The sequence below is a fragment of the Triticum dicoccoides genome, chromosome 6B (assembly GCF_002162155.2).
Source record: "Triticum dicoccoides isolate Atlit2015 ecotype Zavitan chromosome 6B, WEW_v2.0, whole genome shotgun sequence".
Lineage (NCBI taxonomy): Eukaryota > Viridiplantae > Streptophyta > Magnoliopsida > Poales > Poaceae > Triticum > Triticum dicoccoides.
In genome coordinates, this window is record NC_041391.1 from 712772319 (window position 1) to 712792672 (window position 20354).

Genomic DNA, 20354 nt, shown 5'->3' on the forward strand with positions numbered 1-20354 from the left:
CGGAGGCTTAGCTGCAGCCCAGTGCTCGCCTAAGGAATGAGTCGATTGCGGTGGGCATCTTGCTGTGAACCTGCAAAGAACAATCCGAGCCAAGAGCAATCATATCCAAACATCAAATCCAAATTTAGGTCGATACCTAAAGGAACTGAGAGTGCTCAGGCACTAAGCCTGCTAAGGTTTATCGGTTACAATTCCACTCGGCATACCGAGGCAAATTTAAAGTGTCGGGCTTAAAGAAAGTTTTTTACCCCTCCTGTGGAGGGCTGGAAGGAGCAACGAACTCATCGAGGTCGATCCCGTCTGCGATCCGGGTAGCAGCAGCGATGAAAGTTTCCATGAAGGACCTGAAGTCGTGTTTCTTGGTGTTGGCTACTCGGAGAGCCGCCAGCTTCTCCTCTCGCGCGTCCTTGCAGTGGACTCGGGCCAGACACAGGGCAACGTCTGCGCCACACCGAGCCGAGGACTTCTTCCACTCTTGCACACGGTCGGGGACCGCGTTTAGTCGAGCCATCAACGACTCGAGGTCATTCTGAAGTGTCGCCCCGGGCCAAAGCGTCGAGTCGATGCGAGAAGTGGCGTCCTTCAGCCTTGCAAGATAGTCCACGACAGCTGCAACACGGGACTCCAGTCGGAAGACATTCATGGCAGCTTTGTCATTCACCGGGGAATTGACAGGGTCAAGGTTCGGCTCCAGCTGGCTAGTCTCTTCTTCAAAGTTTTGACAGAATTCTGCAAGGACAAAACGCCGAATCAAGACAATGGTCGAATGGAAGCATCACAGTTGAAAATGTTGGTCGAGTGCAAAGGATTACCTTCGAGCATGAGGAACAATTTCTTGGCAAGACCACCCAGGAAGCCTTCCAGGTCATTCTTCTTCCCAATCAACTGGTTGATCTTCTCGGTTAAGGTAGTCTTGTCAGTTTTCAGTCGGTCGACTTCCTTGGTGGCAATTGTCAGAGCAGCTTTCAGATTGGTATTTTCCTGTTCAAGCTTGGCGACTGAAGCCAACTTCTCGTCAGCAAGCTTGATCTTCTCATCTAGCTCAAGGTCCTTCTTCCTCTGGGCCTCTCTCACCTTGTCTGCAAGTTACAGCAAAGTCAGATTTTGAAACAAATGGAAGGAAAGAAGAGTCGTTGAGGTCTCACCGAACATACCTTTGGTCTCCTCCTTCGCCTTCGTCAGATTCTCCTGCACCAGCTTCAGATCCAGCTCGAGCTGAATGTGCTTCTGCTCCAGTTCGGTATAGCGAGCCGCAAGGTCACAGGATTTCTATGAAGAACCAATCGACAAAACATCAAAGATAATTCACTTCCGAGTGGATAAGAGAAAATCACACGTTTCTAAGACTACAGTCGAAAGCAAGCATTCGACCGTAGTCTCGGGGACTACACCCAGTGGGTGCATTCAGCGTGCCCCCACTAATTCTGTTCAAGACAGAGTCGACCAGTCGACTTTCCAAAAAAAAAGGAGACGTGCTCTTCAGACTGTAGTCGACTGCCAGCAGTCGACCACAGTCTCGGGGACTACACCCAGTGGGTGCACTCAGCGTGCCCCCACCGGTTTCAGAAATCCATTCGATCCAGTCGAATGACGAAAAGCCTTTACTTATAAAGCCTAAGACCGACTGCCAGCAGTCGACCTTAGCCTTGGGGACTACATCCAGCGGGTGCACTCAGCGTGCCCCCGCTAACACGGAGTTTTTTATCAACACACCCAGTGGGTGATTGCTATGGATTTCAGAAAGAAAAAGTTTTGATAGCATATCCTAACAGGACAGGCGGTGGTCGACTAACCTGAACATTGCTCTGAAGGGCGGAGCTAGCGTCGTAAGCTGCTTGGCTTGCATCCCGGATGATCTTCACCTGCTCCATCATGATCCCCGCTTGGCGTATCGCCTCCTTAGCAGCACTGGCTTGGTCCTCTGGGACGTGATGTGTTGTGAAGAGCGAAGATTGGGCAGCACTCGACGAAGTGGGACGAGCACTCGTCAACGGCACCGCGAAAGACACGGTGTGTCGAGTGGCGTTCTCCCCCTCCGTGACCACAGTCTCGGGCGTCGTCGCATCCTGGGTTGCCTGACCAGCAGACGCCTTCCTGCCCCTCCTGTGCCTCAGCGGTTCTTCATCCTCATCATCATCTTCAGGAAGGGTGATAACGTCATGGGATGGAGCTTCAGAAAAAGAATCAAAATTAGAAATCATGAGTCAGTCGACTAAAAACAGAATTGAGAGCATAGTACCAGGATTTGAAGTTGCTGCGTCCTCTATCTCATGGTCGTCAGCCTTGCCTGAGGTCTCAAAAGTTGCAGCACTGAAGTTCCAAAGAATCAGTCGACCAACTCAAGTATCAACCAGAGATAAAGCTTATACAAAACAAGGAGACTTAAGCAACATGTTTACCCTGATATGGTAGGGATGGACACCTTCATCTTCTGCAGGAGCTTGGCTGGCTTTGAATGGGCCACCTTCGACTGCTTCGACGCCTTTTCACTCGGCACCGGAGAAGCGGTCCGAGGGCGTTTGGTCGACTGCGAGGCAGTCGCAACCCCCTTCCCGCGTTCAGTCGAGGGGTCATGGACAAGTTTCGACCGCCTTTCCGAGCGCGGTGGCGCAACCTCTTCCACTTCCTCTTCCTCGCCCTCATCGTCGTCGTCGTCACCGTCGTCATCTTCGACAGCGTCTGATTCCCACTCCTCCTGGCTCTCGCCCCCGCTGGCTTCTCCCTCCTCAGTCGGGGCCTGAGCTCCATTGGGCATCGAATACAGCTCGGTGAGGGCCTGGAAGACGTCAAGACAGAGATCAATCGACCAAGTCGCAGAACATACAGAAGCAAATTCGGCAAAAATACAATGGAAAGCAGAGCAAATATACCCTGTCAGGAACGCTGTGACAGTCGAGTGGAGGAACCCTCCTGGATCCACGAGGATTGTCCTTATTCCCAATAACCGCTGCCATCCATCTTTCCACCGTGGCGTCGTTGACTGCTTCCGGGTGGACTCGGGTCTCGTCTTCAGTTCCGCGGTACAACCACATGCAATGGCTCCGGAACTGAAGAGGCTGGATACGCCGTCGAAGGAAAACCTCCAGAAGGTCCATGCCGGTCACGCCGTCCCGAACCAGCTGCACCACGCGGTCCATCAACATCTTCACATCGGCTCTCTCCTCCGGAACCACCTTCAAAGAGGAGGGCCTGTCCACTCGGCTCATGGTGAATGGAGGGAGCCCACTCGACTGCCCCGGCATCGACTCATTCTGGCAGTAGAACCAGGTCGACTGCCAGCCCCTGACCGACTCGGGGAACGTCATCGCTGGGAAAGTGCTTTTATTCCTCACTTGAATTCCCAGGCCCCCGCACATTTGGACAACTTGGGTTCTCTCATCGCCTGGGCTCGCCTTCTTCACAGTCTGAGAATGACATGTGAAGATGTGCTTGAACAAACCCCAGTGCGGTCGACAGCCCAAGAAGCTCTCGCACATGGATACAAACGCAGCAAGATACGCGATGGAGTTCGGAGTAAAGTGGTGGAGTTGGGCTCCAAAGAAGTTCAAAAAACCACGAAAGAAAACACTCGGTGGAAGAGAAAATCCTCGATCGACATGAGTGGCCAGAAGCACACACTCACCCTCTTCCGGCTGAGGTTGCCACTCTGTTCCTGGAAGCCTTGCGACGCCGTGAGGGATCAGCCCGTCATTGGCCATGTCGAGGAGATCCTGCTCCGTGATGGTCGACTGGATCCAATCTCCCTGGACCCAGCCCTTCGGCAGGCGGGATCGCGATGAAGACCCACTGCGGCTGGTGGATCTCCCCTTCGCCTTCTCCGCCGCCGGCGCCTTCTCCGCCGCTGACGCCTTCTTTGCGCGCTCCAGCGCCGCCATCCTCTCCTTGACCATGGCTGCCTGCGAGGTGCGCGAAGGAGAGCTCTGCGGAGGCGAAAGCGGGTGCGTTGGGCGGAGACGAGGAGAGCAGAGGAAAAACAATGGATCACTGTTCAGAAACCCTCGCCGGTCCCATTTATAACGTCCCTTCCGAGTGGATGACAGGTGGACCCGGACAACCTAATCATATCCCGAAACAGTTGCATTGACACGATACGTGGCGGAAAAAGCGGCGCAGAAATCGAGGCGTCTATGTCCTGTCCCGTCCGAGCGCCGCGGTTCGTTCTGCTTCGCGCGCCTCCCCAGATTTCGTATCCCGTGGAATCCGCGAGCGGCAGATCAGTCTGTCAGACGTGAGATCTCCTGTGATCCGTCGCTCGGGGACCGGCAAAGTCTAAAAGATCACTCGACGAAAGACAAGAATGGATCGAGTCGACTGAAGAAAAGTTACTCGCTATCAACAAAGAAGATCTTGGTCGCGAACGACGCATAGCCAGTATACCAAAAATCAATCGGGAACAGCATCAACTCCTTCCTCATTCAAGCCTCAATCCATTCGGCGGCTAATGATGGATTCATGTACCTAGGGTAGGGTCACAGGCCTGACCTAGATGTCCTACCCAAGGGCACCCTTAGAAGAGATCACCTTCCAGTCGACCAACGAGGAACTCACTCGACCGACTGGAAGGACTCGACCATGGAGACTCACTCGACCATGAAGATACACTCGACCACCAGAAGGTCAGGAGGCACTCTGCACTGCAACGGCCTGTAATTGAATAAGACTTAATGATAGTTAAGGCACTTTATGCGGGGCGTTACCAGTAACGGCCCAGACTTATAATGTACTTAAACCCCTTCATTACGTGGGCTGGCAGGGGTCCTGGCGCACTCTATATAAGCCACCCCCCTCCACAGGCAGAAGGGTTCGGACTTTTGTAACACATATACACATAATCCACTCGACCGCCTCAGGGCTCTGAGACGTAGGGCTTTTACTTCTTCCGAGAAGGGCCTGAACTCGTACATCGCTTGTGTTTACAACCTCTCCATAGCTAGGACCTTGCCTCTCCATACCTACCCCCCACTCTACTGTCAGACTTAGAACCACGACAGCGAGGATTTGCATTAATATCCTGCCACGATAGCATATGCGATTTAGTAGTTGTACTAGTAGGCGGCTAGCATTAGAGGGTGTATTTGTACCGTGCGTGCATGCTATATTTATGCTTTTATCTACCGTTAAATGTGTTGGAGATTTTTGCGTCCAGATTTTACCGAGATACTATCATGAAACGTAGCAAAACATGAGGATACACTTGGTAACAAGAAGAAACGTGACGAAGTATACCAAAACATGTCGGATTATAACACAGCCAGCATGTCCACTATAACACCAAAGCAAGCCCCTCGATGACCACATCAGCCTCCGCTAGCGACCAACATATCCATGGCTTGATCTCGATCTCTCCTAGTACTTTTTTCGCAAATGATATGTATCACACGTGGCACAAAGCAATTCGGTCCTAACGCTTTTTACAACTAAAGTTGTCATCCGAAGGGAAAAACAACAACAAATAACTGAAACGTGTCGTTCAAAAAGGAAGTTGTCATGCTTGACAACTAAAGTTGGCATACTCATGTCATTGAACTTGTCGTAAAAATATTCAGAGTTGCCATGTGCTCGTGTCACACGTGTGTCACTTATCAGGATCTTGTTTTCTTTGATATAAACTCAATCTCTACTAGTATCGTCCATGGTCGTCTTTATTTCTCATCTTTATTTGTCCAAACGCACCGACCTTGCACGCACGAGCAGGTTGGTAGTCTATCTAGTACTACGTACTCTGTCAATGGTGAGGAATAGGAGTAGAGTAGTTGAAATTTGTGTTGTAATAAATAAAAGGAGTAGGAGTAGGTAGCAATGTATGGACGGACTCACCCACCCGTCTCGGAGTAGAGTAGTTGGCTTTGAAATTTGTGCAGCATGCATCGGGATTTGGCGAGCGGCTGGGATCGTATACAGGCGGGGGATCGATCCGTGGGAGCCCAAGATGAACCAATCAGATTTGCTCGCGATTGACCCGCGTTGAGTGGAAACGAGAAAAGTGAAGAGTCCACCCTATCCCTTCCCCCAATTCATTCATTCATTCATTCCCGCAGCCGCAGCCGCCGCCCCCGTGCCAACCACCTCCCCCCGAAGGACCTCGATCCGCCGCCAATGGCGCTCCCAGACCCGCGACGGCCACGGCCTCGGCGGGCGAATCTGCTCGACTTCGGCGCCGGGAGAGGAGAGGAGCCGCCCCTCCCCTCCCCTCTGCGTGGTTCCGCTCGATGGCCGAGCGGTTCCGCGTGAGGCGAGGGCTCGACTGCTCCGGCGCCTCATGGTCTCCTCCCCTTCTCTCGCCCATCTTCTCCTCTCTGCGTCGCTGCCCCGATTTGATCTAGTCCCTGATGCGGCGGACGTACGTCCTCACGCAGGTGCACGAAGGCCCTAGGTGCTGGCGTGGTGCAGGGGATCTCACGAATTCCACCACACACACCTCGCCGCCGTTCATGCTCCGTCCGGCTTCAGCAGGGCCAGCAAGACGCGACTTCCGCTTCTTCCTGTCCCACGACGCCTCCTCCAAGCCGCTCAAGGTACTCCCCTCCCCTCCCCTCCCCTCCCCTTGCCGCCCCCAAATCTCCAATCTCTTCCGACCTCCGCGGCCGGCCTCACGAGCGAGATCATGAGAATTAGATGGGGCGGTGGATGGATTCCCTTGGCATCTGCTTGATGATTTCCCTTTGTGTAATGTATGATTTAGACAGTTGAAACCTGAAGCTTTCTGTGCGCAGTCCAATCTTACGCATCTTCATTGATCGATTATTGTTAATGGGATTGTGGCAGGGGTGGGTGTGGCACTGTGGCCTGGGTCGCGGCTCGGTTCGGCACGGGGTCGATTACCTAGCACAGGCTCCATCAATTGGATTATCGCGCCTGCTCGGCGTCCTACAGATTCTCTTCTCACGCGTGTGTTTATCTTAGTTCAATTCGGTGTGAAATCAAGGTTTTACCTTCTAGTAGTAGGAGTAAGATGGCGTGATGAGCTCTGCAGAGTGGTGCAGAGTCCTCCTTCCATGCCAATAATTCAGATTTGTTCTACTACGTAATTGTCATTCATCTGTGCCAGTTCTTGGATGGTCCTGCACGTATGGTTTCGTTTGCTGAATTTACACAAGCCACGCTGAGAATTCTTGCTACTGTATTGCTAATTCCGTCCGTGTATCCATCTTTACTGAATCCTTGTATACTGAATCTGGAAGAAACACTGCCTGAAGAAAACAGAGCATTTATCAGTTCAGAATTCTGCATCCCTTCTTGCCTGACAACACAACCTGCTTGCCAAAATGATACAATACCCTTCATCCTTTTCCAGACCTGAATTTTCAGATTTATGTTCGTGATGTTTCAAGCAAAGCATCAACTGATGTTCCCCTGACTGACCGCCGCATTCCATTGCAGGAGCAGCAGCCATGAGGTGCCTGTAATAGGCTCATAATAGGAACGAGTGAGGCGAGACGCAGCGGCTCGAGATGCTCGATAACCTCTACGGTGGATTGCCTTGTTTGCTGTGGACAAGGTTAAGGACGAGTGTGAGCGGCTATTGAATTCTACAGTTTTAAACCCCATTGAGAGTGTATATATGCGGCTTCTTTCGATACATTCTCCTTGTTATAAGTTTCATGTCATCTCATTCTCTTCTGAAAAAAAGATAACAAACACCGCAATTGTAGTGGTTTCTTGCCATCCATCTAGCTTTTCGGATTTTTGAATCCCCTGTAATTTCTCTGTAAGTATCCCTAGATATATAGGACAAATTAATTCATATGCATGTCAGCTGCATGAACTAAGAGGGTCAGATGCAGAATTCTGTTTAGCTCGACTGTCATGTACATCCATTCATTTTCTAGATGGACCAAAGGGCACTGGAATTTGGTTTTCTCACGTCTTTTGTTTTTGCTGTTCTCAATTGTATTTGTGTGGAATAGAATCTATGCAAACCATACCATTTTCTCATTCAAAACTAGTCATGACCAATTTATTATGCTTATCTTTGCTTATACTGTATTTTTTGTTCAGGAATCTGGAGTTCATGTATCATTATCAAACACAAGCTTGTGGAAGGGGTGGGTGTGGCTGGGAGAAAATGTTAAACAGGAAGGGAAGAAGCTGGATCACCACAAACGCCATGGAGGAGAAGCCCACAAATGTAAGTAGCACTACTGCTTTAAACCCCCAAAGATTTTTTTTCCTGAAGCAAAATTTTCATCAAGGCACAAACATCAACTGTTTGTCACACTTGAAACTAATGTGCCGATGTGGCACAGCGCAGTGGATCTCACGAGTTCCACCACCACTCCTCGCCGCCGTCCATGCTCCTACGTCAGCAGGGCCAGCAAGATGGCGACTTCCACTGGCTGTAAGCCATCAAAGCTTTGCATGCGTGAGGCCGGGTTGATGTTGACTTAATCAATCTCCCTGCTGGCGAGGACTTCCTACAGGTAGCACCAACTTAGCTGCTTGTGTACATGTTGATGGATGCTCTGCGAAATATCTCTCACCACTAGGACGATTCGGGATTCAGTTTAACTCTTTACTTTGTTTCTTTGTTAGGTTTTTGTGTTTATTGCATTCTGTAGCTTCCTCAAGAAGTAAAATGGTGTTGTGTCTAGTCCTCATTAACTACCTGTTTAGTTCCTTTACAGGAGTAGTTCAGTAATGAGTATATAAATACTCAGGCATTCATTATTTTGTTCATCCTGCAGCTTTGCAAGTATAAGCACCACCATTGTTTAGTTCCCAGGATCTCTTTGCTGTCATGTTGAATTTGGAGGTGATATGTTCTTCCGTTGAGTAACCAATGGTTGGGCTTGAACAACTAACAGTGCTACACCACCTTGATTTTCATGTGGTGTATATGTTTGTAAAGCACTTAGCAATTGGTAAGCCGGTTATCTAGTTAGCAAGCTTATTTTTTAAACATATTCTTATCTCATTTTAGTGAGCTCAGCTTCAGTCTTGTGCGAAAAATTCTATGGTTTTGTCTCTAATTGTGCTATTATCGATTTCTCGGTTTAAATCATGGGCTTGGTTTCTGGTGGAAATATAATTCACGGGCCTATGTGGCATCTGTTTTGATCGGTTTCACAGAGTGTTTAACTTATCTGGTTCAGAGGTGCTTTGACATTTCAACTTTTCTTACTTATGCTCATGTAGTTGTCTCCCGATATTTATCTTCATGTTCATACAGTTTCTTACTTTTGCACGCTTCTTCTATGCAGTTAAACACACATGTCTGGTTATCAAAGACTCATGTAGGATGGTCCCGAGCTCCAAACCATGGAGGCAGTGGCCTCTTCTCTGTCTCTGTTGGTTAGCACCTGGCCTTCTCCCTCTACTTTGTTTATCCTAGTGCCCACAACATGGTCATCTCCACTCTCTTCTGACCTCCGCCTCATGGACGAGGTGAGATGGAGTGGTGGATCGATTCCCTTGGCATCAGCTTGATTATTTCTCTTTGTGTATGATGACAGTTGAAACCTGAAACATTGTGTATGCAGTCTAATCTTATGCATGCTCATTTATCCTTCTTGTTAATGGAATTGGGGCTGGCAGAAAATGTTAAGCACGAAGGAAAGCAGCTGCATCACCACAAACGCCAAGGAGAAGCACACGAATGTAAGTAGTACTGCTGCTTTAAACTCCCAAAGGTTTTGTCTCTAGTGAAATTTTCATCGAGGCATAGACATCAAGTGTTTGTCACACTTGAAACTAATGTGCAAAGGTCAGAGAAAAACAAACAAGTGTGTGCATTGGGATCATTTACTGGCTGGTTGCTTACCGAAACTTAAGCTTTGCCTTCTAGCAATCAATGCATGCAAGCTGTGTATGCGCATGTCGACAGGTGCAGTTGTACTGTAGCGACAAATACATAGTTCTGCTGCATATATACACAATCGTCAAACAGGTGCATAGTAAGAACGAGTAGGGTGAGATAGAGCGGTTGGAGATGCGGTAGCTAGATTGCATTGAGTGTTGTGTACAAGGTTAAGGACGAGTGTGAGCGGTTGTTGAGTTCTGTACTTACAAACACCATTGAGTGTGTATACATGCGTCATCTTTCCATTCTCCATGTTATAAGTTTCCTGTAATCTGTTCTTGAAAAAGGTGACTCACACTGTAATTGTAGTGGTTTGTTCGCACCTAACTTACAGATTTTCTAACCCCTTGTAACCTCTCTATATTTGTCCTTAGATATAAGAAAAATTAATTCATATGCATGTCAGCTGCATGAACCAGGAGGGTCAGATATAGAATTGAGCTTAGCTCGATAGTCTTGTACGCTTGTTCATTTTGTAGATGAACCTTAGGGCACCGGAATTTGGTTTTCTCATGTTGTTTTTTTAGTTGCCATTTCAACTGTATTTGTGTGGAATGGATTCTATGAAAACCATACCATTTTTTCATTCAGAAATAGTCATAACCAATTTATTATTGTTATCTTTGCTTACATTGTTATTTCGTTCAGGAATCTGGGTTTCCATTTTGAAGTTATAGCTACTGTACTGAAAGGAAAGGAACACTTTTCTCCGTGAAAATGCAAAGAAAAATAGATCTGGGTTATTGGTCACTCACTTGACCCAGGACCCAGATAGAGCAATCGAGGCGGTGGCCATGGTGCTCCCAGATCGGCGACGGCCTCTGCAGATGAGCGCCACCCATCGCTCATCGTCAAATGCTTCGAGTTGCCCGCGACGAAGCTGCTCGACTTCGGTGCCTCCCCTCCGTGTGGTTCCGCTTGAGGGCCGTGCGGTTCCTTGTGAGGGGAGGGCTCAGCTGCTCCGACGCCTCATGGTCTCCTCCACCCCTCTCGTCCATCTTCTCCTCTCTGCGCCAGCGCCCCGATTTGCTCTAGTCCCTGATGCGGCCCATGTGCAGGTGCACGAGCGATCCAAGGACCTTTGTGCTATCTCAGCGGATCTCACGAATTCCACCACCACTGCTAGCCGCCGTCCATGCTCCGGCGTCAGCAGCTCCAGCAAGACGGCGACTTCTGCTTCTTCCTGTCCCATGAAGCGTCCTCCAAGCTGCCCCAAATTCCCCACTCTCTTCTGACCTCCGCCTCACGAACGAGGTGAGATGGAGAGGTGGATGGGTTCCCTTGGCATCAGTTTGATGTTTTCCCTTTGTTTCTGACGATAGTTGAGACCTGAAACTTTGTGTATGCAGTCCAATGTTATGCATGCTCATTGATCCTTCTTGTTAATGAAATTGTGGCACGGGTGTGGCTGAGAGAAAATGTTGAGCAGGAAGGGAAGCAGCTGGATCACCACAAACGCCGAGGAGAAGCCCACAAATGTAAGTAGTACTATTGCTTTAAACTCCTACAAACCTTGTCCTGAAGTAAAATTTTCATGGAGACACAGACATCAAGTATTTGTCCCACTTCACACTAACGTGCAAAGGTTAGAGAAAAACAAACAAGTGCATGCTTTGGCATCAATTGCTGGAGGCTTGCTTACCAAAACTTAAGCTTTTCCCTGAAGCAATCACTGCATGCAAGCTGTGTATGCGCATGTCGACAGGGGCAGTAGTACCATGCGACAAATACACAGCTCTGCTGCATATATACAGTCCTCTAATAGGTCCACAATGCTATGAACGAGTGAGGCGAGAAATAGAGTCTGGAGATGCTTGGTAACCTCTACGGTGCATTGCCTTGAGTGCCGTGGACAAGGTTAAGCAGGAGTGTGTGTGGCTGTTGAATTCTATAGTTTCCAACGACATTGAGTGTGTATATATGCGTCATCTTTCCATTCTCGATGCAATAAGTTTCCTGTAATCTATTCTGAAAAAAAGATAACTCACACTGCAATTATATTGGTTTGCTGCCATCTAGCTTACGGATTTTTGAATCCCTTGTAACCTCTCTATAATTGCCCCTAGATATAGTAGAAATTAATTCATATGCATGTCAACTACATGAACAAGGAGCGTCAGATACAGAATTCAGTTTAGCTCGACAGTCATGTGGATTTGTTCATTTTCTAGATGAACCAAAGGGCGGTGGAATTTAGTTTTCTCATGTTCTTTTTGTAGTTGCCAACTTGCCTTTTGAACTGTATTTGTGTGGAATGGATTCTATCCAAACCATACCATTTTCTCATTCAGAACTAGTCACAACCAATTATGGTTATCTGTGCTTACATTGTTATTTTTGTTCAGGAATCTCGGTTTCCATTTTGAAGTTATAGTTGTTGTACTGAAAGAAAAGGAACTCTCTTCTCTGCGAAAACACAATGGAAATACAGTTGCGAGGAGAGGGCTCGGCTGCTCCGACGCCTCAAGGTCTCCTCCCCCTCTCTGGCACCCATCTTCTCCTCTCTACGACGCCGCCCTGATTTATTCTAGTCCCTGATACGGCTGATGTCCTCATGCAGGTGCACGAGAGATCCAACGCCCTTGGTGCTGGCAAGGCGCAGCAAAGCAGATCTCATGAATTCCACCACCACCGCTCGCCGCCGTCAGCAGGGCCAGCAAGGCTGCGACTTCCACTTCTTCCTGTTTCGTGACGTGTCCTCCAAGCTGCCCCAATTCTCCACTCTCTTCTGACCTCCGCCTCACCAGCGAGGTGAGATGGAGTGGCGGATTCCCTTGAGTCTCTTGGCCAGAGCATGTATGCAGTCCAATCTTATGCATGTCAATGGAATTGTGACAGGTATGGCTGGGAGAAAATGTAAGCAGGAAGTGAAGCAGCTGGATCTCTGCCCGCAACATGACGCTCACCACAACGCCAAGGAGAAGGCCACTAATGTAAGTAGTACTACTGCTTTAAAGTCCCAAAGATTTTGTCCTGAAGCAAAATTTTCGTCGTGACACAGACATCACGTGTTTGTCACACTTGAAACTAAGGTGCAAATGTTAGAGAAAAACTAGCAAATGCGTGCATTGGGATCAATTGCTACTTGGTTGCTTACCCAAACCTAAGAAACTTTACCCGGAAGCAATCACTGCATGCAAAATGTGTATGCGCATGTTGGACAGGTGCAGTCGTATCGTGGCAACAAACACAGTTCTGCTGCATATACACACTTCACTAATAGGTCCATAATAAGGAGTGAGGTGAGATAGAGCGGATGGAGATGCTCGGTAACCTCTATGGTGGATTCCATTGAGTGCTGTGGACAAGGGTAAGGACGAGTTTGAGCGGTTGCTGAATTCTTCAGTTTCGAACGCCATTGAGTGTGTATATACGCGTCTTCTTTCCATTCTCTGTGTTATAAGTTTCTTGTAATCTCTTTTGAAAAAAGATAACTCACACTGCAATTGTAGTGGTTTATTGCCATTTAACTTACACATCCAACATAAATTCTTAGCCTGAACATGTTCAATCCAAATATGTCGAAACAGGGCATGTTGAGATTTCAAATATCTCATTTTTCTGTATTAAATATGTTGCACCAACTAGCTGACCTGATATCTCCTATTATTTTTAACCAGCTGTTCAATTGATCCCTCCGACGCTGCTCTTCCTCGTCCGCGCCGGATCTCGGTCCTGGGATTCTCTCCCTCCGAGCTGCTGTACCGCCCGTTCCCCTTCTTCACGATCGTGCTTCTGGACAGGGGTTCGTTGTAGCTACTTCAGGCATGGTGCACATACATCTGGTTGTGGTGGTCGGCAAGCAACCTTCTGTCCTTACTGAATGCGTCATCTACCTTCTGGTGGTCGTCAATCGATGGTGTACACCGTGTCCAGCATGGTGATAATTAAACCTTTCCCACCCATGGCTTCATGTTGTTCTGTTCTTATGGTCCATAATTTCCCCCAGTTCACTTGTACACACATGGATGGATGGAACGGATGCAAAAAGAGAGTAGTAATATTGTTTATGAGAGAGAGAGAGAGAGAGAGAGACTCACACACACACAAACTTGGATTGCTTTTTTGCATTTGGTCTTTAAAAAGTTCGCCCAACAAATGTCTCGGTAGGTCTGGCTATTAAAGTTATCTCAGTAGGCCCTGTTATGGTGTACTCCTACAAGCAATATCTATCTGGTTCACATGTACACGTATAATATGGTCAGGAAAAATCTAGTAGTACAATATGGTCAGTAAAACAACCTTGTTCTCAAGGTTCAGGTCTAGTCAGTAGCCGTAGCTGCAAAAACAGGAGAAAAGTCGGTCTGACTTGTTGCTTTCTCGATTTTTTTGTTTTATTTTGGAAATGAGTATGTCTAGTCAAGATTCTATATTGTGAAGAATATGCAATGCCTGTCATTGTTTTTACTCATGGGACTATGTAAGTTGCTACATCTGTTTGATCCAGGAAATCCAATAGTTAGCATACAGTTTAAATAAATCGAATCAATTCCATTAATCTGGACAGATTTGAAGATAGCATCTATAAGGGTTTATTTTGTATTGCAGTGGTTGTGCTTGCACATTTAATGCTGCCGAGAAGCTACACATATTTGGCATTCGCGGCCGAGCCGCTCACCATCATGGAGTTGGATCACACTAGGTAATTCACTGACTCTAGCTTGCTCAGCTTGTTCTCTTTGTCCGTCTAATTTCAGTTCTTCACCATGTTGATGTTGGTAGTGACTAATACTAGTACTATTCGTGTTCTTGATTCCAGACCTCAATGGCATGCTCTGCCATGTGGCCTCCTTGATGCTGGTCGTCGAGCGCTGATTCGACTAGACTATCGCGCACATATTGATCACATTTGATAAACAAGCTATGATCGTTGGAGAGTACCCCTCAGATATATAGGTTAATTTGACTCGATTTTGGTATTATTTAGTCTGGCTTCTCTGTATTGCCCTTGGCGATTCATTGTTAGGTTTCTACACTACTCTTTACATTTTACACTTGGCATGTTTCCCAGTAAGACCTCAGAGGGTTCTATGTATAAATGAATCTTTACTTGGCCAACATATGTCTCGATACTAACTCGATCCTAACATGTGCCCCCACTGAATTGTGAATTTCCCTTGAACAACACACCTTCAGTTAGTTGTGGTGTGAATTTCAAATCCAATTACTGCATTGTTAGTTCAAGGATGATTTCTGATGGATCAGTACACACGTTTTATTTTCTAGCAGGTGCTTTGATCTGAAGGATTGGTTTGTGATACGTCATTGATTCATCGTTGACACAAATATGAAAGCACACTAGAAAGATAAACATAGGTATGCCACTATTACTCTCCTGTGCTCCATCTCATGCTCTGTGTGCCCACTTGAAATGAATAAATGTCATATACATTTCTTTTTTATAGTACTGAAAGATATGTAAGTAGGGGTGGCTTTTTTTATGAATATAAGTAGCAAAACAATAGAAGTTAGCAACATGATTGCAGATTGAATTGTCGAACTGATATGATAATCATTTGATCTATGATGGCGTATGAGTAGAATGCACATATGCACATATGTGACTCGGTTCTTTTAATATTATAGGAGATCATAGCTGAAGGGTGGGTTTCCAACGACGGTGGTGTGCTGCCTTTCTTCCAGTGCCAACAAGATGGCTAGTTTGTCGCCCCGTAACCCTGGTGGTGGGCTCCCATGACTGCCTCCTGGGTTACCTACCACTTAGGTGAGTCCCTGATGTCCTTTTCCTTTGGCTACTCTTGTCTTTCTTAATCTTTGTTGTTTTCTGGTCTAAGACTCAGAGATGGGATGAATTCATGATTGTTGAATGCTTAGAAACTAGAAAATGGCTCTGTAGGAGGCATGCACGCTCGTACTGAGAGATGCTATTCGTTTGCTTTGTCTTCCAAATCAAGAGACATATATTCGTGCGCCTCCAGCATTTATTAAATTTCTTCAAATTTCAAAACTTTGTTGTTGTACATGCAAGGATTGTTTCATTCATCAAGAAAATAAAACAGGCCATGCCCATCAGCAACTACTCCTACTATTTGAATAAATAAGAAATGACCATCATTTTGGATATTACAGCATTAATCCATCAAGGGGCATGGGCAATTTCCTTGTTCTATTTCTTACTGAATCCGGTTCCATCAAAGATGCCGACAACTTTGCAGTCGTCCACCTCACCATTGCCGGCAATTGCTCCCTGCAGGTAGCATCTCATCTCCCTCTGCTCACTCACTCGCTGACTGAGCTGCAGCGTTTGTAAACAATAGTGTGTCTACTGTTGAGGTTCATGGGATTTCCCATCTTGGAGTGTAATACTAACTCTTAAGGTAACAAAACTATGATGCAACGTTTGTATTTTGAGCTAAAAATCTAGTAGTACAATATGGTCAGGAGAACAACCTTGTCCCAAGGTTCAGGTCTATTCACTAGCTGCAGCTGCAAAAATAGGAGTCAAGTCTGTCTGTCTGACCTGTTGCTTTCTTGATTTTGTTTTATTTATGTTGGAAATGAATCTAGTCAAAATTATACATTGTGGATAATATGTAATGCCTGTTGTTGTTTTTGCTCATGTGACTATGTAAGTTGCTACATCTGTTTGATCCAAGAAATCCAATAGTTAGCTTGCAGTTTGAATAAATCAAAAAGATTTCATTAATATGGTCAGGTTTCAATATAGCATCTATAAGAGTGCATCCAATTTTTCACGCTATCCCACTCACTTAATCTTATTCATGGTTAAGCATTTTGCCTTGATTCATGTCAATAATCTATTGGTCAGTTTACATTGCCTCTAATGTCCTCTGCTTTGTTTGTCCTGCTCAATTACTTATCATGATGGAGTAGGAATTTATCACTCGACAACTACATGATAGACTAGATTGGTAGTTAGTTTATGGTTTGAGTTAATCAAAACGATTATATAATTTCCAATAATATGGACAAGTTTACGTTCACTCCTCTTGGAGCTCTTAGTATAATCATCACTCTCGGATTTTGGGATACAATATCTTGTGTTTTCTCATATAAGATTCTTTCTGGTTTAATCATTAATCTGGAGGTTTAATTTGTATTGCAGTGTTGTACTTGCACATGTAATGTTGCGCAAGAAGGTACACATACTCGGGCCAGGCCATGAGCCGACTCACTATGATGAAGCCTGACGCTAAGTTGGATCACACTGGGGTCAGTCATGGACTCGGTTGCTCAGCCAGTTCTTTCTACCAAGCTAATTTCAGTTCTGCACCATGTTGATGTTGGTAGCGTCTAATACCAGTATCATTCGTGTTCTTGTTTCCAGGCTTCAATGATATGCTCTGCCCGGTGGCCTCCAGGATCAGCCTCGACTCATGAAGAACACCCAAGGTACTATGTAAACCATACTTTGCTAGCTTAACTGAGTATTTGTACTAGCATCAGTCAGTCATAATCAATTTATCATTGAAAAATATGAAAGCACATTAGAAAGATAAACATGACATCTAGTGTCTGTTCTTTTATCAATGTGCATGTATGTGTGCTCTCTTGAAGTCATTGAATAGTAGATAATTTTCTAGCATGCATGGCACTCAGGTATATTTGATCTCACACGTAAGTAGTATTCTTTGTTATTCATTTTGGATTCCACACGTGATTGAAATCTTACATTCGGCACTGTTGCTTGTCTCCCAATAGGACTTAACAGAGGTTTATGACTAAATGAACCTTTAGTTGATCAATAAGTACATGAATCCATCCTTATGAACCTTTTTTGACCGAATGATTTCCCAGGTAATGGTATATCAAGTGCCTGAAATTTTTGATGGCAATGTAGTTTATTTAGTATAGTAAAAGTGATCTTGTACCCTGATAATTGAAGAATTTTTTGATGTCCTCTCTAGGAGCTTGTCAACAGAAATGATGACCTGTATAGCTTGTTGTTCATTAGCTATTGTGTTCATACATAGCTCGCTGTCTTCCAAACTGAAAATGCCCATCATAATAAATGTTGCCTGGCAGTATTGTCCTTTATAGTTTTCTCCTGATCATCATTCTGTTACCATTTTACTTGGCCTTCAATTAATCTTGTTCCTGTGTACCCAGGGACCTGACTTAATGATGAGGATGATGTTGGAGGAATCGGAGTGGTCACTGAAGATCGTGGACTCGCATCCGCCATTGCTGGAAGTTTGAACTTCGAGAGGGCAGAGCGATCCCGTATGAGAAGACCACCGATGTGATCATAGGTAAGCCGTTGGTTCCTCTACTATGCTCCATCTCATTCTCTGCATGCCCACTTGAAATGAATAAAGGTCATATACATTTCTTTTGTATAGTACTTGAAAGATATGTAAATAGGTGGGCTCTTTTTGATGAATAAGTAACGAAACAATAAAAATTATCAACTTTTTTTGTTTTATGCCGGTCATCGAGCGTCGGCTAGTGTTGTGCCGGTCATCGAGTCGATGATTTAATGTTCGGATCTGTGGTAGTGGTCTTCTGGACACCACAAGTATGTGATTTTTATGATCTTTCTTTTTACTGAAATTGGTCTCTTGTAGTTCGGTGCTAATTAGCATCATGTTTGGTCTTTGATTTTTTTATCCCTTTTGATACTAGTCATAGATATGCTATATGTTTTTCTAAGAGTCTGTACAGTGCAGTTTATAAAATGGAGCCGACCTGCTGGGGCATCTTTCTGACATATTAACTTCTATTTTGAATTAACTTACGTGAAATTGTACTTAAAGATCAAGGATAGGGAATTAAAATACTTCAACCGAATTTGATTGGAAACAACATGGTGCTATTGGCTATTAGTCTACTAGTTGGGTCCGACATTTACTAAAACAAAACCTCGTTTGCTTCTTTTTTTTATTTGTTGAAAAGCTCTGAGCATCTAAAAAAAACATCTTTATAGTTTTCCTACTTTGAGTACTAATGATTTTGGTTTTCGCTCACATTTGTAGCATTTTCTCTGGGCGTACCTTCTGGCACGACACCGCCATCCGACACAAGTTTGGCCGGCGAAGCAGCTCTGCTTGCTCCGGCACTTACTTTGACGCCTCCGGTGGCTGTTGGTCCTCTTCTCTGCTCTCTCTCAAGATCTATGACACTTCATACTTGTTGAGGTAGTGGAAACTTACTTGTACAAGTGGATCATTTCTAGTGGATATTTTTTGCTAGTTTTTTGGATCCCAAATCTTGGTACTGGCCAGCTGGTGTTTGTTTTTGTGTATTGAAAGAAAAACATGATTTTTCTTGGTGCTCGGGCAGATTTCACCTTCTAATCAATATTTGTGCCATCTAATCCATGCTTACTTGAATTTTATTTTGCTCCCATCTCCCTTAATATTGTGGATTAATTTCGTTTTAAGGCTATCCAAATGGTTGACAAACCATCTCTTTAGTTTTCCTGCCATCAGTACAAATCATTTTGGTTTCCGCTCACATTTGTAGCATTGTTGCTGGACGCACCTTCCGGGACCATGGTGTCATCCCACACTAGTTTGGCCGGCGAAGCAGCCCTGCTCTGTCGCTCACTCCAACGCCTCCCGCGCTGCCCCTCCGGTGGCCGCTTCCTCTTTGGTCCTGGCATAGGTAAACCTAGTTCCTCTCCTTCACTCTCTCTCACGCCCTCTGTCCCCATGCATGGCCATCGAGCCGTGGTAGATGAAATGAATAATGGTCATTTGCATTTCTTTATTTTGGTGCCTGAGAGTCAGAAGTCCCAATTTCATCTTGTTGGTCTAGATAGAGATTCTGGTTGCTCTGTTTCATTCTAGCTGAATGTTCCTGCAGGTTGCTCTCCTGGTTCAAGTTGATGTTGCTCTGCACTTGTGCAGGAGAAAAACATACATACCCACCCTTGTGCACATGTTCAGAAATTTCTTAATGTTGATATACCTGTTCTGTTGCAATGCACACAAGACCAAAGGGAATCAAAAGTCTAGGATCTAGTTCTGTTTATTTTTATTTTTTTATTTTTTGAGGGGATCTAGTTCTGCTTATATCTGTTGCAATGCACATGTATTACCCTTGGCGATACTAACAATTCATTTTGAAACAGAGATTTGTCAACACATGTGTATGTATTATCCTTACAGATTTTCAAGCGAATAAATTTATCATGGCTATCTAAGTGTTTGCGTTCTGTTCTCAACCACAATTTGATTGCAGATAGAAGATAGCGTGTATGCAGATACTTCTTAGTGCCTAAAAGACATAAGGAGCCATGCATAGAATCATTTTTAAGTCAGCGGTTCATGCCTACAAGCTTTTGTTTTCTTGCCACAAATGCATATAGCACCCTGAGGCACTTATTATGCTCAGAGACAAACAATAAGATCTCTAGTTTATTGGTTACTGTAGATTATTAGGTAATCGTTATATTTGTGCTCTCGATGCAACTAGTGTTAAAAACGATGATTTTGATGGTTGTAGAAAATAAACTCTGTCTTCTATTAAGTCAAACTATGCAATAAACTCTCCTTGTGGTCATATGTACCGTTATGGTTTAGTTGATGTTACCGATTGTGCGAGTGGTGCATAGTGTTTATCTACCCTG

The 20354-nt window shown here is 45.5% G+C and overlaps 2 long non-coding RNA genes across 6 annotated transcripts; both read left to right on the forward strand.

The window, feature by feature from the left end:
* Nucleotides 1-8322: 8322 nt before the first annotated feature.
* On the forward strand, nt 8323-10481 carry LOC119322288. The gene is made up of 4 exons (XR_005155505.1): nt 8323-8420; nt 9201-9291; nt 9535-9597; nt 10448-10481. It is a non-coding gene; the product is annotated as an uncharacterized LOC119322288 (long non-coding RNA).
* Nucleotides 10482-13422: 2941 nt separating this feature from the next.
* LOC119322285 lies at nt 13423-19097 on the forward strand. 5 transcript variants are annotated; one of them, XR_005155500.1, is made up of 9 exons: nt 13423-13679; nt 14348-14441; nt 14559-14715; nt 15026-15115; nt 15386-15524; nt 16887-16993; nt 17109-17173; nt 17891-18033; nt 18757-19097. It is a non-coding gene; the product is annotated as an uncharacterized LOC119322285 (long non-coding RNA). The 5 variants fall into 5 exon arrangements; XR_005155499.1 differs by having other exon boundaries at nt 15029-15115; XR_005155501.1 differs by having other exon boundaries at nt 14559-14695; nt 15029-15115.
* Nucleotides 19098-20354: the final 1257 nt, after the last annotated feature.